Source organism: Oryx dammah, unplaced genomic scaffold (genome assembly GCF_014754425.2).
Source record: "Oryx dammah isolate SB20612 unplaced genomic scaffold, SCBI_Odam_1.1 HiC_scaffold_5, whole genome shotgun sequence".
Classification (NCBI taxonomy): domain Eukaryota; kingdom Metazoa; phylum Chordata; class Mammalia; order Artiodactyla; family Bovidae; genus Oryx; species Oryx dammah.
This window is the reverse complement of record NW_024070189.1, coordinates 12,319,120-12,333,987: the sequence shown is the minus strand read 5'-3', so window position 1 is coordinate 12,333,987 and position 14,868 is coordinate 12,319,120.

The following is a 14,868-nucleotide window of genomic DNA, read 5'->3' as shown; positions in this document are numbered from 1 at the left end:
CTATCTAATGCATTTGCGGCAACAAGTAGATTAGCCTGAGATATTCCTCGGTAGGATTAAATTTAGATTTTCTTCTTCTTTGCTTCCTAAAATAGTAGAGTTTCACAAGTAGGATCAGATAGAAGAGGCAAAGACCTCATTGTCATACATCTGAGTATAGTGAGTAAATGTGTAACCCATTTCAAATGACTTTTGTTCGAATATCGTTCAGCAGGCCTTCCCTGACCACTCTATTTATAATTGTACTCTAATTACTCATTCTCCTATTCTGCTTTACTTTCTTATATTGCATTTATCACAAATGAACACTTGTGTGTGTGCCTGCACACATGCGTTCATGACATAATGAACCCCCATGTTCCCAATACCAAGCTTCATAGTTATTAATATTTTACCAATTTTATTTAATCTATACCCCAACAGGGCTTCCCAGGTGGCTCGGTGGTAAAGGATCCACCTTCCAATGTGGAAGACACAGGTTTGATCCCTGAGTTGGGAAGATCCCCTGGAGGAGGATATGGCAACCCACTTCAGTATTCTTGCCTGGAGAATCCCATTGTAGCTGGAGGGCTACAGTCCATGGGGTTGCAAAGAGTCCAACATGACTGAGCAACAACAAAAGTAACCCAACTACTTTTTTTTTTCTACTGAATTTTGAAGCAAATCTCAAATATTTTCGCGTTTCCTTCCTGTGTTTTGCTTATTTTGTTTACTGTCTGTTTTATCTTACTAGAATGTGAACTAGATGAGGGCAGTGATTTTATTTATTTTTTAATTGAAAGATGATTGCTTTACAGAATTTTGTTGTTTTCTGTCAAACCTCACATGAATCAGCCATAGGTATACATGTATCCCTCGCTCTTGGGCCTCCCTCCCCTCTCCCTCCCCATCCCACCCATCTAGGTTGATGCAGAGCCCCTGTTTGAGTTCCCTGAGACATACAACAAATTTCCATTGGCTATCTATTTTACTTATGATAATATAAATTTCCATGTTACTCTCTCCATACATCTCACTCTCTCCTCCCCTCCCCCCATGTCTGTAAATCTGTTCTGTGTTTTTTTCTCCATTGCTGCTGCTGCTGCTAAGTTGCATCAGTCGTGTCCGACTCTGTGCTACCCCATAGACAGCAGCCCACCAGGCTCCCCGATCCCTGGAATTCTCCAGGCAGGAACACTGGAGTGGGTTGCCATTTCCTCCTCCAATGCACGAAAGTGAAAAGTGAAAGTGAAGTTGCCCAGTCGTGTCCAACTCGTAGCGACCTCATGGACTGCAGCCTACCAGGCTCCTCTGTCCATGGGATTTTCTAGGCAGGAGTACTGGAGTGGTTTGCCATTGCCTTCTCTGTTTGCTGCCCTGCAAATAAATTCTTTGGTACCGTCTCTCTAGATTCCATATATGTGCGTTAGTATACGATATTTATCTTTCTCTTTCTGACTTACTTCACGGCTCTAGGTTCATCCACCTCATTAGAACTGACTCAAATAGGTTCCTTTCTATGGCTGAGTAATATTCCATTGTGTGTATGTACCACAACTTCTTTATCCATTCATCTGTCGATGGACATCTAGATTGCTTCTGTGTTCTAGCTATTGTAAGTAGTGCTACACTGAACATTGGGGTGCATGTGTATTTTTCACTTATGGTTTCCTCAGGGTATATGCCTAGGAGTGGGGTTGCTAGGGCATATGGTGGTTTTATTCCTAGTTTTTTAAGGGATCTCCATACTGTCTTCCATAGTAGCTTTATCAATTTACTTTCCCACTAACGGGGCAGGAGCATTCCCTTTTCTCCACACCCTCTCCAGCCTTTATTGTTTGTAGACTTTTTGGTGATGGCCATTCTGACTGGTGTGAGGTGACATCTCATTGTAGCTTTGATTTGCCTTTCTCTAATAATGAGCAATGTTGAGTATCTTTTCATGTGTTTGTTAGCCATCTGTGTCTTCTTTGGAGAAATGTCTGTTTAGGTCTTTTCCCCACTTTTTGATTGGGTTGTTTGTTTTTTGGTATTAAGTTGTATGAGCTGCTTGTATATTTTGCAAATTAATCTTTTATCAGTTGTTTCATTTGCTATTATTTTCTCCCCTTCTGAGGGTTGTCTTTTCACTTTGCTTATAGTTTCCTTTGCTGTGCAAAAGCTTTTAAGTTTAATCAGGTCCCACTTGTTTACTTTTGTTTTTATTTCCATTTTCCTAGGAGGTGGGTCGTAGAGGATCTTGCTTTGATTTATGTCATCAAGTGTTTTGCCTTTGTTTTCCTCTAAGAATTTTTACAGTTTCTGGTCTTACATTTAGGTCTTTAATCCATTTTGAGTTTATCTTTGTGTATGGTGTTAGGAAGTGTTCTAATTTCATTCTTTTACATGTAGCTATCCAGTTTTCCCAGCACCACTTTTTGAAGAGGCTGTCTTTGCCCCATTGTATATTCTTGCCTCCTTTGTCAAAAATAAGGTACTCATAGTTGCATGGGTTTGTTTCTGGGCTTTCTATCTTGTTCCTAACCATTGGTCTATATTTCTGTTACCATACTGTCTTGATGACTGTAGCTTTGTAGTATAATCTGAAGTCAGGAAGCTTGATTCCTCCAGCTCCACTCTTCTTTCTCAAGACTGCTTTGGCTATTCAGGGCCTTTTGTGTTTCTATATGAATTGTGAAATTTTTTGTTCTAGTTCTCTGAAAAATGCCATTGGTAATCTTATAGGGATTGCACTGAATCTGTAGACTGCATTTGGTAATATAGTCATTTTCACAATATTGGTTTGTTCTACCCGGGAACATGGAATATCTTTCCATCTGTTTATGTTATCTTTGATTTCTTTCATCAGTGTCTTATAACTTTCTGTATACAGTTCTTTTGTCTCCTTAGGTTGGTTTATTCCTGTATATTTTATTCTTTTTGTTTCAATGGTGAATTGGATTGATTTCTTAATTTCTCTTTCTGATTTTTCATTGTTGTTATATAGAAATGCAAGTGACTTCTGTGTATTGATTTTGTATCCCTCGATTTTGCTAAATTCACTGATTAGCTCTAGTAATTTTCTGATAGTATCTTTAGGGTTTTCTATGTATAGTATCATGTTATCTGCAAACAGTGAGAGTTTTTCTTCTTTTCTGATTTGGATTCATTTATTTCTTTCTCTTCTCTGATTGCTGTAGCTAGGACTTCCAAAGCTATGTTGAATAATAGTGGTAAGAGTGAACACACTTGTCTTGTTCCTGATCTTAGGGGCAATGCTTTCAGTTTTTCCATTGAGAATAATGTTTGCTGTGGGCTTATCATATATGGCCTTTACTATGTTGAGGTAGTTTCCTTCTATGCCCATTTTTGAAGTGTTTTCATCATAATTGGGTGCTGAATTTTGTCAAATTTTCTGCATCTATTGAGATTACCATATGGTTTTTATTTTTCAATTTGTTAATATGGTGTATCACATTGATTGATTTGTGTATATTGAATAATCCTTGCTTTCCTGGGATAAACCCAATTTGATCATGGTGTATGAGCTTTTTAATGTGTTGTTGCATTCTGTTTGCTAGAATTTTGTTGAGGATTTTTGCATCTATGTTCATCAGTGATACTGGCCTGTAGTTATTTTTTGTGTGTTGTCTTTATCTGGTTTTGGTATCAGAGTGATGGTGGCCTTGTAGAATGAGTTTGAAAGTATTCCTTCCTCTGCAGTTTTTTGAAAGAGTTTTAGAAGGATAGGCATTAGCTCTTTTCTAAATGTTTGATAGAATTCACCTATGAAGCCATCTGGTCCTAGTCTTTTGTTTTGGAGGAGATTTTTGATCATAGTTTCAATTTCAGTGCTTGTAATTGGGTTGTTCATAATTTCTATTTTTTCCTGGTTCAGTTTTGGATTGAGCTTTTCTAAGAATCTGTCCATTTCTTCCAGATTATTCATTTTATTGCCATATAGTTGTTCATAATAGTCTCTTATAATCATTTGTATTTCTGCATCATCTCTTGTAATCTCTCCTTTTTCATTTCTAATTCTGTTGATTTGCTATGGGGGCAGCTCAGATTCTAATCTGGTCCTACTCCTCTGTGTTCTTGCCTCCAATGTCCATAGCTATCAGAACTAGTGTTTTCTTTTGTGGGAGCTCTTAATGTCCTTTTATATATTCCATAGACACAGAGTCTGCCTACTTGATCATGTGGATTTAATCTGCAGTTTGTACAGCTGGTGGGAAGGTTTAGGGTCTTCTTCCTTAGCTACACTGCCCCTGGGTTTCAATTGTGGTTTTATTTCCATCTTTGCATGTGGGTCATCCACTGGGGTTTGCTCCTGAGGCTGCCCTGGAGGACCTGGGTCTGCCTAAGTGAGGGCCAGGTGTGGAGGTGAAATAGCTGCTTGGGTCACAGAGGCTCTGGTAGCACCAGGTACTCAAGGAAGTTGGTGGCTAGGGCAGCAGGAAATATAGTTCTCTGGAAAGGTATGGCAACAAGTATTGGCGAGTACACTCCAGTAATCTTGCCTGGAGAACCCCACTGACAGAGAAGACTGGTAGACCACAGTCCACAGGGTCACAAAGAGTTGGGCACGACTGAAGTGACCCCCATGTGCATAGATGCCAGACTTTTTTTTTCGCCTATGGCAACTTTGCCCCACTGAGGGTTAAGCGTGAAGGTGGTGCTGTTGCTTGGGTTGTGGGGACCCTGATGGCTCCAAGAGTGCAGGGGCCCGGATTGCCTGAGCTGCAGGAGTTATGGTCCTCTCAGAGTCTTTTTTCCAGACTGGTAGCTGGTGATCAGTAGGCCTCTTTGACTAGTTTTTCTCCATATCTCTGCCCATTCAGGCCCTTAGGGGGCTCCCTTGTCTGGGGTCTTTCTCTGTTGTTTGGCGCATCAGGCACATAGAGGGCCTCCCCTCCCCACCACCCCCATCCCGGCTGGGGTCCTTCTCTGTATCAGCACATCAGGCACTAAGGGGGCACCCTGGGTGGGGTGCTACTCTGTTGTTCTGGGCATCAGGCACTTAGTAGCCCAGCCTCTCTATTGTTCAGCTGCTGATGCTGGCTTGTGGGGAGAGAGAGGCTACAGTGATGTCTCCACCCACACGGCATCACTCAGCAGTATTGCCTTGCTTCCATGGCTGCCTGGATTTCCTTCACAGGTATTTCCCACCACAATCTCCTCCCTCAGGTCCCCTCAGTCTGTCTCTCCGCAGTCAACAGCAGCCCTCTCCCTGAGATTGCTTCACAATCCCTATGCTCTAACTCCCAGTGCTGTGCCTTCTCTGGAACCTGCATGCCTGCCCAGGGTACATATGGCTGCAGCAAGGGCTGTCTGATTCTCATTCCATTTAGGCTGTCACAGATCAACTGCTTCACTCTCAGCCTTAAATGTTTCTCCTCTGACCCAGACAATTGCCCCATTGTGGGGACTGGACCTTACTTCAGTTTCCCTACCTGCTGAGGGCAAGTCCAGTCCAACTAACATGCCTGTTTTTCCCCCTAGTTCCTTTGTCCTACCGAGTTTTGACGGTTCTATATATTCTTTTCTGGAGGTTAGATACTCCTGTCCACTCTCAACTGGTTTTCTGCAAGCACCTATGTGTCTCAAGGTGTATTCCTGATGTATCCATGGAGAGAGATGTACTCCACGTCTACCTCCTTCTCCACCAACTTGTGCTATCTCTCTGAGGGCAGTGATTTTTATCTGCTACATTTGCAGAAATATTCCTAGCTACTAAAAAGTTTCCTGACACATAGTAAGTGCTCAATAAATACTTTTTAATAAATAAATATGGAATCTACAAAAACAGCATTTTTATTCTTTTGCTAATTAGGCATAGATAAATGTTTAACTTAATTTAGATAACCTGGCAGTTCCCCATTGGGTAATTTATGTGGGGGTTTCTGGACATCTCCTAGACTTTGTTTGAAGTAGCCCATCTACCATAATAGAACAAGCTAGCACATCTTTTTCGGATGGGATGGATGTAGGTTCATCTAGCAGCATATCAACATGCAGAAATCGAAGATCATGGCATCCGGTCCCATCACTCCATGGGAAATAGATGGGGAAACAGTGGAAACAGTGTCAGACTTTATTTTGGGGGGCTCCAAAATCACTGCAGATGGTGATTGCCGCCATGAAATTAAAAGACGCTTACTTCTTGGAAGGAAAGTTATGATCAACCTAGATAGCATATTCAAAAGCAGAGACATTACTTTGCCGACTAAAATCCATCTAGTCAAGGCTATGGTTTTTCCTGTGGTCATGTATGGATGTGAGAGTTGGACTGTGAAGAAGGCTGAGCACCGAAGAATTGATGCTTTTGAACTGTGGTGTTGGAGAAGACTCTTGAGAGTCCCTTGGACTGCAAGGAGATCCAACCAGTCCATTCGGAAGGAGATCAACCCTGGGATTTCTTTGGAAGGAATGATGCTGAAGCTGAAACTCCAGTACTTTGGCCACCTCATGTGAAGAGTTTACTCTTTGGAAAAGACTCTGATGCTGGGAGGGATTGGGGGCAGGAGGAGAAGGGGACGACCGAGTATGAGATGGCTGGATGGCATCACTGACTCAATGGACGTGAGTGTGAGTGAACTCCGGGAGATGGTGATGAACAGGGAGGCCTGGCGTGCTGCGATTGATGGGGTCGCAAAGAGTCGGACATGACTGAGCGATGAACTGAACTGAAGCAGCATATCTGAACTGCACCACACTTAGGGCTTAGATCAGGAGAGTGAAAAAGTTGGCTTAAATATCAACATTCAGAAAACTAAGATCCTGGCATCTGGTCCCATCACCTCATGGCAAATAGATGGGGAGACAGTGGAAACAGTGACAGATGCTATTTTCTTGGGGTCCAAAATCACGGTAGATGGTGACTGCAGCCATCAAATTAAAAGATGCTTGCTCCTTGAAAGAAAAGCTATGACCAACCTAGACAGCATATTGGAAAGCAGAGACATTACTTTGCCGTCAAAGGTCCATCTAGTCAAGGCTGTGGTTTTTCCAGTAGTCATGTATACATGACAGTTGGACTATGAAGAAAGCTGAGCATCGAAGAATTGATGTTTTTGAACTGTGATGTTGGAGAAGACTCTTGAGAGTCCCTTGGACAGCAAGGAGATACAACCAGTCCATCCTAAAGGAAATCAGTCTTGAATATATATTGTAAGAACTGATGCTGAAGCTGAAACTCCAATACTTTGGCCACCTGATGCCAAGTACTGACTCACTGGAAAAGACCCTGATGCTCAGAAGGATTGAGGACAGGAGGAGAAGGGGATGACAGAGGATGAGATGGTTGGATGGCATCACCGACTCATGGACATTAGTGACTCATGGACACATATACTCATTCTTTTGAGTAAACTCCGGGAGTTGGTGATGGACAGAGAGGCCTGAGGGCTGCAGTCCATGGGGTTGCAAAGAGTCGGACACGACTGAGCGACTGAATTGAACTGAACTGAACTGAATGTAGTTGACAAAGCTATTAATAGCTTTTCGTAATATATAGTCTTTTCCCCTTCCTTAGCATGGAAAGGGGAGACCATTCTTCAGCTCCATTGCTGCTGAATAGAGCTGTGGCACTAGATATGTGAGTGAAATGTGAGCAGAAGTGAAGCATATCACTTTTAGGCAGAAGTAGGGAAACGCCCGTTGAAATTTTTTTTTTTTTTAATTTGGCCACCTGGCCTGTGAGATCTTAGTTCCCTAACCAGTGACTGAACCTGTGCCCATGGATATGAAGCATGGAATCTTAACCATTGAGGCGTCAGGGAAATCCTTTTTTTCTTTTTTTCTTTTTCTGCTGGTCATGGAGGAGGCCTTAAGCTGAGATGAAAGAGACAACCCACTGAAGCAATCTACATCAGTGGAAAGTCTATGGAATACAGCTGTGCTAAAACAGTCCCTAAACCTGCAACAAACTGCATAAAAGAAGAAACTGACTTTTATCTGAGATTTTTTTTTATAGTAGCATAGCCTAGATTCTCCTAAAATAGCTACTATTATTGTTGTTATTGTTATTTTAAAAGATGCTTTTATTTAACTGCTGAATTTAATTTTTTGGAGTACTGTTTTATAAAAAGATATTTATAATTAGGAATAATCATTAATTCAATCCATTACTAATTCTTTCAGAATTCATCTTCAAAAGATATCCCAATTACCAAAACTTTTTCACTATTTTAAAAACTTTTAAATCTTTTATGTGGATAACTACAAGAGCCTCTGAACTCATCCTCTACATTCTCCAAATCCCTTTTCCTCCTCAGTCTATGCTCAACACAGTAGCTAGAGATCCTTTAAAGGCTAAGTCAAACCATGCCACTTCTTTTTACCAAATTTCCTTTTTTTTCTTAAAGTATAGTTGATTTATAATGTTGTGTTAATTCCTGCTGTACAGCAAAATAACTTCGGTTATACACATATATGCATTTTTTAATGTTATTTTCCATTACCATTTATCATGGGAGATTGGCTATAGTTCCCTGTGCTATGCAGTAGGACCTTGTTTATCTGTTCTAAATGTTACTGATTTGCATCTAGTAACCCCATACTCAGAAAACGAAGATCATGGCGTCTGGGCCCATCACTTCATGGCAAATAGATGGGGAAACAGTGAAAACAGTGTCAGACTTTATTTTTGGGGGCTACAAAATCACTGCAGATGGTGACTGCAGCCATGAAATTAAAAGATGCTTACTCCTTGGAAGGAAAGTTATGACCAACCTAGACAGCATATTGAAAAGCAGAGACATTACTTTGCTGACTAAGGTCCGTCTAGTCAAATCTATGGTTTTTCCTGTGGTCATGTATGGATGTGAGAGTTGGACTGTGAAGAAGGCTGAGTGCCGAAGAATTGATGCTTTTGAACTGTGGTGTTGGAGAAGACTCTTGAGAGTCTCTTGGACTGCAAGGAGATCCAACCAGTCCATTTGGAAGGAGATCAACCCTGGGATTTCTTTGGAAGGAATGATGCTAAAGCTGAAACTCCAGTACTTTGGACACCTCATAAGAAGAGTTGACTCACTGGAAAAAACTCTGATGCTGGAAGAGATTGGGGGCAGGATGAGAAGGGGACGACAGAGGATGAGATGGCTGGATGGCATCACGGACTCGATGGACGTGAGTCTGAGTGAACTGCGGGAGATGGTGATGGACAGGGAGGCCTGGCGTGCTTCGATTCATGGGGTCGCAAAGAGTCGGACACAACTGAGCAACTGAACGGAACTGAACTGAAGCCCACACTCCCAGTCCGTTGCCCTTCTTATTCTCCTTCCCCTGGGCAGCCACAAGTCTGTTCTCTGTGTCTGTGAGTCTGTGTTTGTTTTGTAGAGATGTTCATTTGTGTCACATTTTCAGTCAGTTCAGTCACTCAGTCGTGTCCACTCTCTGTGACCCCATGAACCACAGCATGCCAGGCCTCCCTGCCCATCACCAACTCCCGGAGTTCACTCAAACTCTTGTCCATCGAGTCAGTGATGCCATCCAGCCATCTCAATCCTCTGTCGTCCCCTTCTCCTCTCTCCTTCAATCTTTCCCAGCATCAGGGTCTTTTCCAATGAGTCAGTTATTCACATCAGATGGCCAAGGTATTGGAACTTCAGCTTCAACATCGGCCCTTCCAGTGAATATTCAGGACTGATTTCCTTTAGGATTGATTGGTTGGATCTCCTTGTAGTCCAAAGAATTCTAAAGGGTCTTCTCCAACACCACAGTTGAAAAGCATCAGTTCTTCAGTGTTCATTCTTCTTTATGGTCCAACTTGTACATCTGTACATGACTATTGGAAAAACCATAGCTTTGACTATACAGACCATTGTCAGCAAAGTAATGTCTCTGCTTTTTAATATGCTGTCTAGGTTTGTCATAGCTTTCCTTCCAAGGAGCAAGTGTCTTTTAATTTCATGGCTGCAGTCACCATCTGCAGGGATTTTGGAGCCCAAGAAAATAGTCTCTCACTGTTTCCATTATTTCCTCATCTATTTGCCACGAAGCGGTGGGACCAGATGCCATGATCTTAGTTTTTTGAATGTTGAGTTTTTAAGCCAACTTTTTCACTCTCCTCTTTCACTTTCATCAAGAGGTCCTTTAGTTCCTCTTCACTTTCTCCCACAAGGGTGGTGTTATCTGCATATCTGAGGTTATTGGTATTTCTCCTTGCAATCTTGATTCCATCTTGTGTTTCATCCAGCCTGGCATTTTGAAAGATGTACTCTGCATAAGGAAAGAGCTTCCCTTGTAGCTCAGTTGGTAAAGAATCTGCGTGCAATACAGGAGGCCTGAGTTCAATTCCTGGGTCAAGAACATCCCCTGGAGAAGGAAATGGTAACCCACTCCAGTATTCTTGCCTGGAGAATCCCATGGACAGAGAAGCCTGGCAGACTACAGTCCATGGGGTCGCGAAGAGTCAGACATGACTTAGTGACTAAACCACCACTCTGCATATAAGTTAAATAAACAAGTTGACAATATACAGCCTTGACATACTCCTTTCCCAATTTGGAACCAGTGCATTGTTCCATGTCCGGTTCTAACTATTGTTTCTTGACCTACATACAGATTTCTCAGGAGGCAGGTCAGGTGGTCTGGAATTCCCATCTCTTGAAGAATTTTCCACAGTTTGTTGTGATCCACACAGTCAAAGGCTTTAGCATAGTCAATGAAGCAGAAGTAGATGTTTCTTCTGGAATTCTCTTGCTTTTTCTATGATTTAATGGATGTTGGCAATTTGATCTCTGGTTTCTCTGCTTTTCTAAATCCAGCTTGAACATCTGGAAGTTCTTGGTTCACATACTGTTGAAGCCTAGCTTGGAGAATTTTGAGCATTACTTTTGCTAGTGTTTGAAATGAGTGCAATTGTGTGGTAGTTTGAACATTCTTTGAGAATTGCCTTTCTTTGAGATTGGAATGATAGAAACATTTTAAAAGTAACCCACCTTTATTGAGTCTTTAAGATATTAAATGTAGTTTTTATAGATATAACTCTGTCTTTTTACATGTATGTTTCTTCGATTTGAAGTTTTACTCTTATAGTTTAACATTTATTTACAATATAATAAAATTAAAATATTTTTGCTTATAATACTTTATTAAACTATTAGTATTCGTTTATAATTGAATAAAAATAAATATCTCATTATAGTAAGTAATTATACTAATAAGCACAACTGGCTTAAATAGATCGGGGAATGCATATATAGCTCTTAAAACACTTACAACTCATGTGGGAGAGTAGAATATTAAGAGGCAATGGAAAGGCATCATGGGCATCAGCCAGCTGGAGTGAGGCGTTAAATAAATGGTAGTTAACAGAGCTAATCTGTGATTGATTTTATGGAATACTACCAAGGTTTTATATAGCACCTCTATTCCCATACTTGATACTTATTAAAGTTGGGGCAAATAATCTCCCCAGAGTTACATTAATACAATTAACTAATAATAAATAAAATTATTCTAGTTCTTGGTAAATTAAGGTCAATACTATGATTTCCAATTTTGTATTCTGCTTAGGCAACTTTGCTTCCCATTTGCTCTGTGTCTACACCCTTACCCACTTTCCTAATACTCATCTGTCATCCTCTCATGAGCCCATATACTCACCTGGTTTCTTGATGGCTTGTAGATGGTAAGAAGAGGTTAGGCATAATTCCTCAGTGATAAGAGAGCAAACTGTGTATGATTTCAATACCTTTAGACTATCAAATTTTTACACCTTGTTTTATGTCCCTGGATATGTTCCAATGTCTCCTGGTTTATAATCTATGGGAACTTGAACAGAATTTGTATCCCGTTGTTGTGTGAAAGTTGTATACATCTTAATTATGTTGAATTGGTTCACAGTGCTTTTCAGGTCTATTATATCCTTCTACTTTTCTGTTCATTCTATTAAATTTTGAGAGCTTGATATTGAAACTCCAACTAAAAATTTTAATTCATCATATAGTGAAACTATATGTAACTTTGGTCTGTATATTCCAAGTCTCCTGTAAATATGTTATCATAGTTTCATAATGAAAAAAATAAAAAAGAAATATTAAAAAAGAAGTTAGGAAGAACTACCTGAAGCAAAGGTATATTGCAAATGGAAACAAAAATATTTTTTTCCCGAAGACCAAACACATCAAACTTAAATAATCTCTTAGATCTCTTTTCCATGTGATCTTTTTTAAAGGCAAGGTTTAGGAATTGAAGAGAAGAAAAGGAGAAAGCACCTTCCCAGTTAGGGGGATATCTGGGCCTATCAGCTACTTACCCATTAAGGAAGCAAGTTTCTTAGAGAAAAGCTGACTGAGGAAAAACCAGACATCATATCACATGTACTCACAGGACTTTAAATAGTGCTTCTCAAAGAAGAGGATGAGAAATGTGCTCTGGGGCCAGGTAGGGGGTTAGAAGCATGACAGCTAGGACCCTGTGCCAGTTGTCTCAGACCGAGACATAAACTGAAAAAGGTTATAAAAGTAGTGCTTTAGCCTTTTCACTTGTCACATTAAAACCTCCAGTCCCCAGCATGGTTATCTACTTTTGTATTTTATCACTTCCTCTTTTACAGTTGAAGTGAAGCAAGAAGTACCTGGAGTATATAATGTGAGACATTTTCTGTATATACCGTATACATTTTAATAATGCAAATCTCTTCCCAGTGTCAAGCCAATCCCTTGTTCCTACAGGGAAATCGAAGCTCCAGTTTTGGATCCAAGGTCTCAAGCCCTCTTGTATGACTCCCTTCTTGCCAGCACCCATGCTCATTTTCTCTTTAAACCATGCTTTCCCATATACAAGGTCTAATTCAGGGGCCTCATCGCAGCCTGAAGTCTCTCCTCTGCAGCTATATCCTGGACCATCTTTCACTAAATCTGAGGTAAAACTTTTGGCATTTCCAAAATTTAGTTAATCCAATCCCAAAGCCCTCATCAGATTTACTTAACCCAAGTTCCTGAGGGTCAGCAAGTATGAGATTATCATGGTAGCTGGTCTCATGAAAAAAATTTAGAAAAATAGAAGAACATTCTACAATCAAACATGATCAAGGCAGCATTGTACACCCTAAAAGCCAATGTTTCTCAAAGTATGGTCAGGGCACTTTCTAAATCAGAATCTCCTAGGAAACTGGTTGAAAATACAAACTCACTGTTTGCATAGAATTTTGCTGGGTGGGTAGGGGCAAAAATGGCATTTAAAAAATGTTATCTAGTTGATTTTTAAATACACTAAATTTTGGAACCACTGATTAAATACTAGTTCCTAGTAAAAAGAGTAATGACCCTAGAGCTAGCATATGTCATGGTCTAGATTAGCACTGACTAATGGAAAAATAATGGAAATCATATGTATAATTTTGGCTTTTCTTGTAGTTGCTTTTACGTAAAGTATAAGGAAACATAAAATTAATTTTAATAACATAATTAATTTAAATCACTATATCCAATGTATATTTTCAATATGTAATTAATATAAAAATTAATGATATATTTTACATTTTTTTGTACTAAGTTTTTGAAATGCAGCTGTTTTATACTTGAAGAATCTCTCAGTTCAGTCTAGCCTCATTCAAGTGGTCAGTAGCCACTGGTGGTTACTGCTTACTAGATTAGAGAGAGCAGGTCTAGATCCACATTGCTGTAACCAGCCATAGGCCAAGAAAGCGTTGGTATTTTCTGGGATAAGAGAGTAAACATAAAGTAAAATAAAAATAAAATAAAATGGCTTTTTTGGTTCCAGCCTCACCAAGGGACCAATCAATTCCTGCTAGTTGTCAGGATCCACTTCCACAGAAGGCAAGATTTGCACCTCAGTGACAGGCCTTACCTGAGAGCCTCCTCTCTGCCTTTTCCTGTAATATTTTTATTGTCACCTAAGGTTCCCATTGTTTGGCCTCTAAATTTTGAGGCTGAAAGCAGCCGTGTGAGCTGCTTTCATCCCAGCAGAACCCCAGGTTTGTTTGCTTGTGCTGCTGCTCTAAGCATGTCCTATCACTCTGTGCAGGGGCTGATTAAGAAGTGAATTATCTCAGCCATGTCTCGTTCCCCAAACCTCACCTTTTGTCAGCGTTGAAATCACATTATTGTTCAGTTGCTAAGTCATGTCCAACTCTTTGTGACCCCATGGACTGCAGCACGCCAGGCTTCCCTGTCCTTCATATCCCCCAGAGTTTGCTCAAACACATGTCCATTGAGTCGGTGATGCCATCCAACCATCTCATTTTCTGTCACCCCTTTTTCCTCTTATCCTCAATCTTTCCCAGCATCAGGGTCTTTTCCAATGAGTTGGCTCTTTGCATCAGGTGGCCAAAGTGTTGGAGCTTCACCATCAGTGCTTTCAATGAACATTCAGGACTGATCTCCTTTAGGATGGACTGGTTGGATCTCCTTGCAGTCCAAGGGACTCTCAAGAGTCTTCTCCAACACCACAGTTCAAAAGCATCAATTTTTGGTGCTCGGCCTTCTTTATGGTCCAACTCTCACATCCATACCTGACTACTGGAAAAATCATAGCTTTGACTCTATGGACTTTTGATGGCAAAGTTGTGTTTATGCTCTTTAATATGATGTTTGTCATAGCTTTTTTTCCAGGGAGCAAGCATCTTTTAATTTCATGTCACATAGCTTTGGCTAAACTTATCCTTCTCATAGTGATGCAAATATTCTTTTCCATCACCTGTTCTCCTCTTTCAGCAGGACCTTCAAGTTTGACATTCTCAAGTGATCTTACCTCCCAAACAGCTTTATACTCACTTCAATCAGCTTAACTCCCCCAGATGTTGCTGATCAGAATTCTGAATTCTGAATCATGTTATTCAGGGCTTCCCTGGTGGCTCAGAGGGAAAAACATCTGCCTGCAATGCAGAAGACCTGGGTTTGATCCCTGGATTGGGAAGATCCCCTGGAGAAGGAAATG